Source organism: Mus musculus, chromosome 4, assembly GCF_000001635.26.
Source record: "Mus musculus strain C57BL/6J chromosome 4, GRCm38.p6 C57BL/6J".
NCBI classification, from domain to species: Eukaryota; Metazoa; Chordata; class Mammalia; order Rodentia; family Muridae; genus Mus; species Mus musculus.
In genome coordinates, this window is record NC_000070.6 from 149298041 (window position 1) to 149311820 (window position 13780).

The 13780-nt window shown below is 45.2% G+C and overlaps 1 protein-coding gene across 17 annotated transcripts in view; it reads right to left on the reverse strand.

Annotated features, from left to right (window-relative positions):
• The window catches only part of Kif1b (kinesin family member 1B), a 131455-nt gene extending 121722 nt beyond the window's left edge, over positions 1–9733 (reverse strand). For 9 of the 17 annotated variants that reach the window (XM_006538595.3, XM_006538593.3, XM_006538591.3 and 6 more), the window contains exon 1: positions 9389–9477. The gene's annotated coding sequence lies outside the window, so the exon portion shown is untranslated. Of the gene's footprint in view, positions 1–9388 lie in introns of all 17 variants that reach the window. The other 8 variants (XM_030253270.1, XM_030253268.1, XM_030253272.1 and 5 more) reach the window with 4 other exon arrangements.
• Positions 9734–13780: the final 4047 nt, after the last annotated feature.

A 13780-nucleotide genomic window follows, 5' to 3' on the forward strand; every position in this document is an offset into this window, starting at 1 on the left:
CTGGTTAGTTCATATCGTTGTTCCACCTATAGGGTTGCAGATCTCTTTAGCTCCTTGGGTACTTTCTCTAGCTCCTCCATTGGGGGCCCTGTGATCCATCCAATAGCTGACTGTGAGCATCTACTTCTGTGTTTGCTAGGCCCTGGCATAGTCTCACAAGAGACAGCTATATCAGGGTCCTTTCAGCAAAATCTTGCTAGTGTATGCAATGGTGTTATTTCTCAAATTTTGCCTGCTTATCTTTGTTCTTTTGAGATTTCCATTTGAGGCAACATAGATTATTAGAAGTAAGGAGAAAACAAATTGATCATCCTGCAAAGTGAAGAAGTAGAAATGAACAATATTTGTCTATTATGAATAATACCAGATGTGTTAGCTAGTCTTTTGTCAACTTGACACAGTTAGAGTCATCTGAGAAGAGAAGACCTCAATTGAGACAACACCTCCATCAGATCTGGCCGTAGACAAGCCTGTGGGGGCATTTTCCTAATAGGCAATTGATGTGGAAAGGCCCCAGCTTACTATGGGCAATACCAGCCCTGGGCAGGCGGTCCTGTGCGGTATAAGAAAGCAAACAGAACAAGCACCCAGGGGAAAGCCAGCGGTCCCGGGTTCCTTGGTTTCTCAGTGGCCTCTCCTTCAGGTCCAAGTGCCTGCCTTGAGCTCCCGCCTTGGCTTCCCCTGGTGATGTGATATCACCTGTAAGCTAAAGGGTCCTTTCCAACCTATGTGGCTTTGACAAGGTCTTGACCACAGCAATAAAAAAAAACAAACAAACAAACTACTACACCAAGCTGTTTTGATTTGTTTGAGGTTAATTTATTTTTGTCATATCCGTTTATAGAAAGCATGTAAGATTATATTCCTAAAACACAGATTAGGGACTGCAGAGACGGCTCAGTGGTTAAGAGCACTGGTTGCTCTTCCAGAGGACCTGAGTTCACTCCCCAGCACCCACATGGTGGCTCATTATCATGTAACTCCAGTCCCAGGGGGACTCCAATGCCCTCCTCTGGCCTTCATAGGTACCCACACGTGAAGACAAACAGTCATACACATTGAAAAAGAAAATTAAAGCTACAGACGTTTTTAACCAAGAAATAGTCTATTAAAGTCACTAGTGAAGAGAAGGCCACTGAAAAAGGCTGGAGAGACGACAGCACAGTGTTAAGAGCACGTGCCCTGGCAGAGGACCCAGGCTTGACTCTCCACACGCAGAGCTCACATCGTCTGTAACTGTGGTTCAGAAGACCCCACGGCCCTTCTGATTTCCATGGGTAACAAGCACCACACGGTACACATTTGTACACATAAAATAATAAAATAAATACATCTATACAGAGAAACCCTGTCTCGAAAAAAACCAAAAAAATAAAATAAAATAAAAAAATAAATAGATCTAAAACAAAATTTGAGAAATTCACTGAGATGCATAAAGTTTGGGACTGGGCAGATGTTTGTTTCAGTAGCTAGCTACCTTAATCTAGTTTTTATACTAATTTTTATTCCAAAAAGAAACTATTACTAGCTCAACTTTCTAGAACAACAGTTTGACATCAAGGAATTTAAAATTTTATATATATATATACATAGACAGAGAGAGAGACAGAGAGAGAGACAGAGAGAGAGAGAGAGAGAGAGTCTCACTATGTTGCTCTGACTGTCCTGGAATTGACATAACCAGGCTGGCCTTTAACTCCCAGAGATCCCTCTGCCTCCTGAATGCTGGGATTAAAAGCACGTATGTACTGCCATGCCTGTGACTAAACTGTATTCTCAAGGAATGATCTGTAATTTAAAGAACAAAGCAAACAGAAAAGGCATGTAAAGAGGCACACACCTGTAATCATAGCACTTGGGAGGCAGAGGCAGGAAGATGGGAATTCAAGGTTAACCTAGAGTACACAGTGAGTGCTAACCTGGGGTGCATGAGAGCTTTCCTTTAAAATAAATAATAATAATGAGCTGGGTAGGGTGGCTCATTCACTTGAGAAGGGAAGGCAAGCAGATAAGGAATCCAAGAGCAGCCTCTACTACACAGGAGTTCAAAGCCAGCCTACAGTAAATTATACTACATTTCAAATAAACAAACAAACAAACACATCACAAAGTGACGTAAACTTCTATAGTAGAGAACCTTTGATATACTACAAATAGAGGCAGTAAAGATGGCCCAGCAGCTCTTCCCAGCAGTTCACAACCGTCTGTGACTACAGTTCCAAGGGATCTGGCAGAAACACATGCAGGCAAAATACCAATGCATATAAAATAAAAATAAATCATCTTTTAAAATTAAAAAGAACCAGGCAGTGGTGGCGCATGCCTTTAATCCCAGCACTCGGGAGGCAGAGGCAGGCGGATTTCTGAGTTCCAGGCCAGCCTGGTCTACAGAGTGAGTTCCAGGACAGCCAGGGGTATACAGAGAAACCCTGTCTCAAAAAAAAAACAATAAATAGACAGACTATGGGACTGGAGAGATGGCTTAGCAGTTAAGATCAGTCTGTTCTTCCAGAGGACCTGAGTTCAATCCCCAGCACCCACATGGTGACTCACAACCATCTATGCTGGGATCTGATGCTCTCTTCTGGCATGCAGGTGTACATAAAAATAAAACTTTAAAAAGAGAGAGAGACTAAGAATAACTCCTTTCTATAAAACATTTATACAGTTCTCTATATCTAATAACGTCAATAAAGGCAAAGCAAGTTTTAGGACCATGGCTATACCTGTAAAGTGGCCCCAATATGTAAGAATGTGGGGGTTGGGGGAAAGACAGAAAGACAGGGAGAGGGAGAAGCAGAAAGGGAAGGGTGTATGTGTATTTTTGGTCTTTGATTCTCTGGTCACTCTGTGAAATGCAAACTAGATCCCTTGTCAGGAATGCTGCTTTTCGCATCCTAACTCAGTGCCAAGATTCAGATGACACAGCAACAGTCTCTGACAGATCCGATTTTCAATTTCCAATGTGGCTGAACAAGCTCGGCCAGGTTCTCCAACTGTTTTCTTTTAACCACTGTCTAAAATAACCTGATACAATTTTTAGATTTACCAGACATGTATCCTTTTGCCTCTGCAACTACGAGATCAAGAATCCTTTGCACTGCTGACATGGCTTCTTTGCTTTTTCTCAGAAATCAAGAACTGCCTCAAGAAACAGGAGTTGGAGATGCAGCCCAGTTGTATATAGAGTGCTTGTCTAATATGCACAAAGCCCTAGATTCTATCCCCAGCATGGGGGTTTAAGGGAGGCACCCATAGATTAGAGGAAAATAGGCCCTATGGTTCATCAGCTTGAAATAAAGTATTCTAAACAAATGATTACATTCTTAGTTAGAAAGAGTTAAGTTATAATACTATATTCCCAGCTTGAAAAGCAAGTGAACTTGATTTTTAAAACATTTTACATTTGTGTGTGTATCTTACTTTGTTTCATGGAAAAGCCTCAAATAGGGCTGGGGATTGGTGGAGCCCCTCAGTTTGACTTGGATGCTTGCTGCAGCAGGTCTGCTCGGCCCTATCAAGATGTTCACAGTGGCTTCATCTTCCACTGCCTTTGCTTAGCAAAAACTGCATCTACCACCGCCTAGGGAAAAGGCAGGCGCTCCTTCAACCTCCCCTGTCTCTTTACAAACCTCCCTGCCTACTTTGCGTTCCTCTCCCTGACTTCAGCTAGTCCCTGGCCTGTGCTGTGTACCACTGGCTCCTACCTTGGCGATCTGTTTTATTGGATGCCCCTTCTCCTTGACTGACTTCCCCGCACTGCTCCTTGGACATGCCTGGCAAGCTCTACCTTAGGGCTGGCTCATGCGCTCTTCAGCTTGGATTGCTCTTCTTCTCTAATCTGCCTGGCCAACTCCTTCACCTCTTTACGATTTTTGCTTAAATCTTACCACCTCAGCACAGCCTCCCCTGACTGAGCTACAGAGCTACACACCACTTCACTTCTGGGCGTTAGTTACCTCCCTTCCCTCGAGTCCATTCAGGGCAGCTCAGCTTCAATGCCTCTTTCCCCCAAGAGAATGAAAGTTTCTCCAAGCCAGGGATTCCCTAGACTGTGTATGCAACATGTTGAATAGAGCATAGAGGTGTGCACAACCTGGTATTAAAAAATAAATAAAGTGTCTCCTCTCTCCAGCTAATTACAGTCAGCATGAGTGGCTCTAGAGTCCCCTACTTCTTTGATATTGTTCTTATTCAGGTTTCCAGCCTTTATTGCTAGGAGGCGACGGGAAGTGGTATGCACATTTTACACCACTGCTCTGCAAGTGTCTCTTACTTAACTTGCTCTGTCCTTGAACCTTTGTCTGCTTTTGTGGGGCTGGCTTCGGTCTCCTGAGTCCTGTTCCTGTCTACACACACACAGCCATCCAGCTCATCAAATACAGAGTTTTGTATAAATTTTAAAGATCTGCTGTGTTGTTTGGTTTTGATTTTAAGAACTAGCACTTGGATTGTATAACATACATCCCAGTTAAAATAAATAGTAAAATAAGCCATTACAAGAAATTTTTGTTTATACTTTGTAATACTTACTGCCTTTGGAAAGTATTTGAGCAAAGTACTATAAGCTCCACATATAATGAGACTATTGAAATATAAGTAAACAAAAATCTTGTGTACAGAGGGATAACTAAAAATACAGCTTGCCTGGACTAATAGTTTAGTTTAGAAATTAAAGCAAAAGGAAAAAATAAATCATAGTTTTTAATGCTAAATTTTAAAGTGGGTCAGGTATTAGTGCCCAGCACTCAGGAGCTTGAGGCAGGAGGGGGGAAGCGTGGACTGCATAGACCCTGTTTGAAAAAACAAAACTCTAAAGACAGCCTAAGGGGAAGGCATTGACTCATCCTGGTACTAAATGTTTGGTAGTGGTGTACACCTTCAGTCCCAGCACTTGCAAAGCAGAGGCAGCTCTCTGTGAGTTTGAGGCCAGCCTGGTCTACATAGTGAGTTTCAGGACAGCCAGAGCGACATAGAGACTCTGTCTCAAAACAACAACCAAACGGATCTCAGGACTGGTTCAGGCTGGCATGTGTCTAGTGGCCTTCAGAAGAGTAAGGAACTTAAAACAGCAACGGTTGGTATCGTAAGAAAAGAGCTGGAGCAGCAAACCCAGACGTCACAGTGTGGGAAACGAAGAGACGAGGAGCCTTGGGGCCTCAACACGGAATGCACAAGCAAGAAGACTTCAGAAGTGAGAACTCTAAATTACCAGGGTTTAAGATCAGAAGGCAAATTCGAGATCTGAAGGCAATGACATGTTAGAAGATGTGGCACAACAGTAACCAGAAAAGAACCCAGCCAGTGCTCGAGAAGTGAAGGAATTTTAAGGGAAGGATAGTTTTTAAAGAAGTTCAGCACAGTGGTCACTAACCCAGCTCTAGTCATGGTAGGGAAGTTTAGCAGGTTTCAGTTTCTTCACATGAGAAAGAGCTATAACAGTATGTACTTGGCATGGCTGTCTATGAATTTGGTTAATAAATGTGCTTACAGAAGAGCCTCCTGATATATAGAAACTGCTTAATATGAGCACAATGCTTTTCTCCTCGTTATTGCCGCTGCTACTGTTTACGTAGATAGTCACTGACATCTGCCGAGATGATGTGAAAAACCTGTATGAGGCTAGAGCCCTCGCTCAAGAGCACATTCCCTAGCTCAGCATATGCAAAGCCCAGGGTCCAGTGCCTAGCAACACAAAGATAACAATAAAATTTGAATGTGAGGGAAAACTGAGCCAAAAGATGCCCAAGTTACCAAAGGAGAAAATGACAGAAGTATGTAACTCAATGTCAAGCTCTGTTGTAAACATGAAAATTTTAAACTGTAAAATAAAATGGAAAAGCTTTATGGGGCTGGGGATTGGGTAGAGCACTTGCCTAACAAGTCCAGTCCTCAGCCCTGCCAACCAAAAAAAGGTTTTGTATCTAAGAAATAGTTTTCGTCTTTTAGTATATGTGCTGCCAACGCACGCATAGATGTTAGTCTTTTAACCTGCACCTCGTATGCAGCCATAAACAATCATAAGACCATTAATATTATACAGCATGAGAAAGAGAAAATCACAGACGCTTCCACAGCACAAGCAGCAGTGCACTAAGTGCATCAGAGGTAAAGGGAATATGCAACTGCAATGCGAAGGGAGTCTAAGAACAAATGGTAGGCCTTACAGTATTTTGGGATGAAGACCTGAGTCTCTCTGTGGGCTGGATTGACCTCTAACCACTATGAGAACAAACCAATCACTGAGCTCTTCACAAAAACAAAACAAAACAGAACAAAACAACCTCTGGGCAGTCCAAGACCCCTTCTACAAGCTTTCTTATCACAGCCACATCTGTTTAATGTCTTCTACCCTGCACCAAAATAAAGGTTCTAGAAGTATACATATTCACTCTCTTATGGAGTTCACACGTTTACCACTATCTGTTCACACAAGGCCTCTTCCAAAGAGAACACTGTGAAACAGGAACAATACACCTTTAACTTCAGGGCACTGTGAATTCTATCACATCAGTTTACAAGACCGAAGGGATATGCTTACTCTTGGGAAAGACTTGTTACAGTGAGTAGCCTGGGAAGGGGTTTACAAACAAGGCAGCAAGGGTTCATTGTTGACCTTTATTTTGTACACAGAACAAGACCAAAACAGAAAAAAAAATAGGCTAGAAAGCTTTGGCCTTGGGAACTGTTGACAGACTTTTCTTGGGCAATAATTTATTCCCTGCACTAATTTAGTAGAAAAAAAGAAAGTGCATTCATATCTGGTTTTGAAATGGAAAAGTCTGACCTATGCCTTAGAAACTGTACTTAATTGGATAAATTCTAGAAAAATATTCAATAGTGAAGACCTATGCAAACTCAAGAAATCTGTATTTAATCGGATAAATTCTAGAAATATATTCAACAGCAAAGACCTATGCAGAGTCAAGAAATCTTTCCTCCATTTCAGATTTATAATCAGGACTAATTTGTTGTTGTTGTTGTTGTTGTTTGAGACAGGGTTTCTCTGTATAGCCCTGGCTATCCTGGAACTCACTCTGTTGACCAGGCTGGCCTCAAATTCAGAAATCTGCCTGCCGCTGCCTCCCAAGTGTTAGGATTAAAGGCGTGTGCCACCACTGCCCAGCAGGACTAATTTTTTTCAAAAGCTTAAATTATATTTAATCTCAGTTCTTTACATGTACTTAAAGCTACTCCTTATTTTGATATGGAATCATAAACAAACATTCTGTATTTTTTTAATATTAATTAATGTACTGCCAACACCACTAACTTTAGTCTTGAGAAACAGCTTAGCAGTTAAGAGCACTGTTTGCTCCTGAGGGGGACCCTGGTTCAGCTCCCAGCACCCACAGAGTGGCTCACAATCACCTGTCACTCCAAGTCCAGAGGATCCAACCCTCATCTCTCCTTGGAGGGCACCACACAAGCACACAGTGCATATACATATACATGCAAGCAAAACACTCATACACATAAAATAAACAAATTAAAAAAAAAAACAAAATTAGTGTCTGTTGAAAGTTCACTGAGATTGCCTAACGGTAAAAATTATAAAAAAAAAAAAAATAGTGTGCTGATTTTTCTTAGAAATAGAAAAACATTGGAATTTGTTTTTGTAGTTATTCTTAAGTAGACAGATAATTAAAATAGGGGGAAAAAAGAACTTACGCATTTAAAAAAGGGAGCATGGATCGTGGGAGTCTAGCTCATTAGTAGACAGCTTGTCTAACATGTCTAAGACCCGAGCTAGCGCTCCAACTCCCTCCCAAAAACAAATATATATAATAAATGAAGTTTAAATTAAAGGGCATAAAGAAGGCAGGAGTCACACCATCTCTCCAGATCCTGTGCAGGATCAAAGTCTAGGAAAACACATTTACAGGCTCTCTCTGAAGCCAGTTATTGATCATTTCTAAATCTACTTTAAAACATCAAGATGAGTAATCTTCAAAGTCTCTCCTCAAATAGAACATTAACAACTTCAATTACTTCATAATCAATATCAACTACCACGCTTCTCAAATGAGAACGCAAGCTAAAATTTGGTTATGACTAAGCCGAATCCACAAAATGCCAACCTTTAAGTCCAATATCCACTATAATATCACTTTTAAACAGTTATTCAAAGCTGAACACCACTTTTCTCTGGGTTGAGACAGGCACATCATGACACAAAGCAGCATGCTTAGTGTTGGCAGAACAGCTGCTTGGACCAGAGAGAGCTACATAAGCAAGAGATCTGTTGACAATCTAAATTAGGCTACCTCCAGATTCCACAAAGATGACAACCTGCATCCTCCGAGATACTGCTGCAAGTCTTCTCTGCTACCAGTTTATTCCACTTTCCCTAATCTCTGCACGAAGAGATACTATGCAAATCTATGCACGCCATGCAATACGCCAAGAGCCTCCAATATGGTAAAGTGGCCTTAAACATCAACAGGCCTTCGAGGGCCAAAGCAGCGGTGGATTGCGATGATAAGGACAGAAACACAGAATTTCACCCCAACAAGAATGGAATCTTCAAGCCAGTTTACCCTGAAGGCTCATATAGCAATTCACCAAAGAGAAAAAGTGATTTGGGAGCTCAATTTTGCATTTCCAGTCGGTGAGGGTTTGCGTTGCATGAACAATGACTAGCTTGCTCTGAGTGGCCTCCCAACCCCCACAACTTGGCTTCTGGTGCGGCCAGTCACCCTGAAAGCTGCCAGGGCTGTCACTCGGTGCCTACCAGCAACCGGACTTGGCTCCTAAAGGATTTGTCAGATCATCCTCCCAATATGGCTGCCAGAGTGATCCTGGTCGGCTGAACGTCGAGCCCACACCAGCCTTCCTCCCATCTGGCCAGCATCCAACAAGCCCCCTCCCTCTGCATCGCTTCCTCCGTCCAGCCCTTGCGCCCTCCGCTCTGTCGGATGCCCTTTCCTACCTTCATCGGGCTCAGGGGCATTGCCACATTCCCGGTTGGAACCCTGATGCCAACCACAATAGGGGGTGAGAGAGCAGATGAGGGGGGAGAGATCGGCTGGCTCCTCAGAGCTGCAATGTGCGCACATACGGCGGGACAGCGACCGATCTGCTGGCCCGCGGACAGAGCGGGGCCTGGCAGCCCAGGGGAAGCGGAGGGCTGGTGCAGGGCACTGCAGGGGACCGGCAGGCCGCTGGACCAAAGCCCGGCGCTCGCGGCCGGCCGGCCAGGTCTCTCCACGGAGGGCGAGGCTCCTCACCGCGGAGCCAGAGCCCCGGCCGGCCGCGCCGCTTCCTCGCTTTGCCCCCTCCAGGCCCGTCACCGGCCGGGAGTCCCTCCCGCGGGAGCGGCCCCCTACACCGGCGCCGCGGCACCACCGCCCACCTCGCCTCGGCCGCCCCACCTCAGCCTCCTCACCTCAGCCGCGCTGCGGACAGACGGGCGAGCCGGCCGAGTCAGAAGACGCCGAGGCGCGCAGGGGCGCGGGAGGCCGGGCACCGACGCACCTCAGCGCAGGCAGCGGCCGCCGCGAGCCGCAGGGCGCCGCTCCGCAGCCCCATCACGCGGCCGCCCAGCTCTGCATCGAGGATTGGCGGGAGGCCGGGGCGCGGCTGTGGATGCGGCGGAGGAACAGAGAGAAGCCCGGATCCGAGCTGTCGCCTCCCGGGACCACTGCCGTCTGACTACACCGCGACGCTGCTCGCCAAACTCCGCCCGAAGCCGCCGGCGCGGGACACCGCCCCGAGCTAGAGCGCCGAGCGTCACCTCGGCCCGCCCAGCAACCGAGACCGACGCGGAAGGTGACCAATCGCGATGAAGACCTTGAGACAGATGACCAATAGTAAAGCGTGGCTGGAAGAGGGGGCGGGAGGTGCCGGCGGAGCGACGGAGACACTCGAGCGCCCCCTGGTGGTACGGGAGCCGATGCGGGTGCGGGTGCGGGCGTGCCTGGTGGGCGAAGCCGGTGTCCAGAGTTCCCTCCCGGGTGACCCCCGGAAAGGTGTTAGTGGGTAGCAGCCGCGCCTGTGTAGCCGAATGACCCGCTTCGTAAGGGGACAAAAAGTGGCTCAGTGACCGGGCGGGACTGGACGGTCCAGATGCCATCCGGAGAGCTGGGATTATGTGGGAGCGGCCGAGTGTGGAGTCATTGTCCGTTTAGAAAAACAGCTCAAACGGTGAAGCCACCGAGCCCGGCGCGGTGGGAACGGAACCACGCTCAGGCATGAGTGTATCCAGCAGAAAGCTTCCTAGCCTATTCTTGTCGAACCCCAGCACAACACCTCCCACACGCCACCTTGGGAGAAAAGGAGGAATGAGTAATGGGAAAGCATGACTTAGTGGGCATTCAGCGTCTCCTTGGGAGATGGCGTGCTGGTGTGAGCACAGGAACAAAACGCTTTGTATCGCGCCCAGTGAATGGACTGAGCGGCCTGAGAGAGATGCCCCTAGAGGGGGTTACCAGGGCTCATAAGAACACAAAAGCTCTATGAGCCATGTTTTTTAAAAATCAGATTTAGGTTCAGCTCAAATGAAAAGCCCCACAGACGTTCATAAGCAGCTCAATTCAGTGCTTAGTAAAATATCACAATGACAACCTGCCAATCACACTGCATTTTAAGGTTAGAGGATGTGGTTTGGATTTATTAGCAGAAATTGAAAGTAAGATTTTTTTTTTTCTCTCAACCCTGACTTTAATACAGAATTACTGGGTAGAGAAAGGCCTACACACTAAAACGTGAGAATTAACTTTCTACACTAACGACTCTGGGCAATCACCATGCCACTGAAGTTCCAGACTCCCACTATTCCACATTCATTGGACACTTCTCATTGTGTTTATTTACTTGTTTGTTCTTGTTTGTTCAAGACAGAGGGTCTTGGTAGCTCAGGCTCTCCTGAAACTCACCAAGCAGACAAGGCTGTCTTGAAACCTACAGAGAGATCTGTCTACCTCTGCTTCCTGACTGCTGGGATTAAAGATCCGTACCACTAAGCCCAGCTCTCATTTTCTTTAGAATGTACACTCCACCTTCCCACAAAAGGAGTTGATGTCATTTATTCTGAAACACACACAGAATAGAATTGCTTAAAATATTAGGAGCAACGATTTGAGTGGAAGGTCAGCCTGGGCTACATAGAGAAACCCTGTCTTAAACAAACCTAGATGGCTTAGTGGGTAAAGTGCTTCCGATGAGCTGAGGATCCCAGTGCGGTGTCCAGAGCCCGTGTCCAGGTGGATGGAGAGTGCCTGATGAACACAGTCATCTTCTGACACAGACACACCTTACACCCCCACTGTACCATAACAATAAAGTTTAACAGACATCAATAAAATACCTAAAGCAAGAAGTTGGCATGGAAGTGTGGCTAAGTGGGGTGCGCTTGTTTAGCATGTGGGAAGCCCTGACTTCCGTTCTTGAAATGGAGGAGGAGGAAGAAGAGGAGGAGGAGGAAGGAAAGAGGAAGAGGAGCTGAATCATCAGGGGTAGAGAAGCGCTGATGGATTTGCACAGGAGCAAGAGCTGCTGACATGGACACACTTACGTTTCAGAAAGCCAGGAGAAAGGTCTTCAACCGTCTCGCTATAAAGAAGGAGGCGCTAGAGAGATGGGTCTGCAGGGAAGTGTACTTCTTGCTATGAAAAGGACCAGAGCTCCCAGTACCCACATTTGGGCAAAGCACAACCACCTGTAACTCCAGCTCCAGGGGGCTCTGACATCTCCAAGGACACCTGCACTCCTGTGCACATGCCAACACATAGATAGACTCACACACACACACACACACACACACACACACACACAAGTTTTTTATTGAAAAGATAAATCTTTCTAAAATGTTTAAAGGATATAAATATGCTAAACCCAACTTAAACATTATTCAGTGTTTATGTGTCCAAACAGTATGCCATCCTCATTAATATATACAATTTTAATATCTTCATACATCATAAAGTTTTTCAAAAGAATTATCTATTTTGTGTATATGAGTACACTGTAGCTGTCTTCGGACATACCAGAAGAGGTCATCGGATCCCATTACAGATGGTTGTGAGCCACCATGTGGTTTCTGGGAATTGAACTCAGAACCTCTGGAAGAGCAGTCAGTGTTTTTAACTGCTGAGCCATCTCTCTAGTCCCATCATAAAGTTTTTTAAGCAAATAAGCTATGAAGAAAAGCCTGCTTGGGCCAGGAATGATGGGCATGCCAAATTCTCAGCACTCAGGAGACAGAGTCAGGAGGATCGCCACAAGTTGGGAGCCAGCCTGTGCTACATACGGAGTAAGCTAGCCAGGGGTACACGGTGACACCCTATTCCACAAAACCAAACAACCAATTAAACAAACAAAAACAGACTATTTCTGCTTGAAGAAGCAGAATGCAGAAAATGAGGAAGAATATCAAAAAACTAGAGTCCGGGAAATAGGCTACCTCTGAGCATGGGGCTCTCTCATGCCGCGGCATCCTGAAGGCCAAGACGAACCTGAAAGTGTGGTAGCATAATAAGCAGAGCTCCATCGAGTCATGGGAGACACCCACTTAAACCCAGGCTTAGTGCTGTGAGTTTATTAACCCCTAGATGGTTTGGACACTCGATGGATCTCAATCTAAAAAAGAATCTTCGTGGAGGTAGCAGGGTAGCAAAACCAGACCCATCAACAGAGGCAGATAAGACGGCTCTATACCACGAGGCCACATAGCCTGCTATGCGTACCTAGGCTTTTGATCCTCTGACAAATGAAGTCACCCAGCACAGTCATTAAGTTTCTCTGCTAACAGATTTTATGTAAAAGAACCTCTCTAAAATCACACGTTACTGTGAGAGTGAATTCAACATGGTCTGATGAGACTACCCCTGAAATTACAGTACAAAGAATGTGAGAGACAAACGCCCTTTGCCTCTAGTTAGCGTCTCCATAGCAGCACACAGACTAGAGCTCTGTTGTGTTTTCACGAGCATACACACACCTGGAACTGGAACAGAAGAACCGGATACGTACATGGGTGTAGGAGTATAACATATGACAGCAGCAACATGAGGAGTCAGTGGGCCAGTGTTAGCCCATAAATGATAATGAGGGATGCTGGGATAATTGATAGGATGAGACAGAGCAGACTCACTCTGGAGGCTGAGGAAAATCAGGAGTTCAAGATCAGCCTTGTGTTTGAGGACAACATAAGCTATATAAGATTACATCTCAAAAAGCAACAACTACAACAGAATGTGATTTCCTTTTTCTATCCCATGTAAAATAGAAATTCAGGTAGATTAAAAACCTAAATCAAAGCAGGGCATAGTAGCACATGGCTTTAGGCCCAGCACTCAGGGAAGCAGAGGCGGGTAGTGAGTTTGAAGCCATCCTGGTCTGCAGAGTGAGTTCCAGGATGGGCAGAACTATAGAGAGAGACCCTGCCTTGAAACAAACAAACAAACAAACAAAAAATAAAATAAAAAAGAAACAAAAAGATTAAAGACTTATATCAGAAAAGGCAAGCTTTAAGCATTTTACTAGAAAACAGAAAAGAGCTTTGCGACTTTGAAATAAAAAAAAAAAAACAAACAAAAAAACAACTTAAGAGATCAAAGGCACTGACTGATGAATTCTACTACAAGGTTTACACTACAAAAGATAAGCAGAGAGCAAGCCGGTGTCAGGTAAGGAAGTCCATGCCTGTAATTCCAGACAGTAGAGTTCAAGGTTATCCTTGGCTACATAGTGAGTTCCAGGCCAGCCTGGGATATAGGAAAGATTGTTTAAAAGAAGGGAGTCAGGAAAGAAGGAAGGAAGGGAGGGAGGGAGGGAAGGA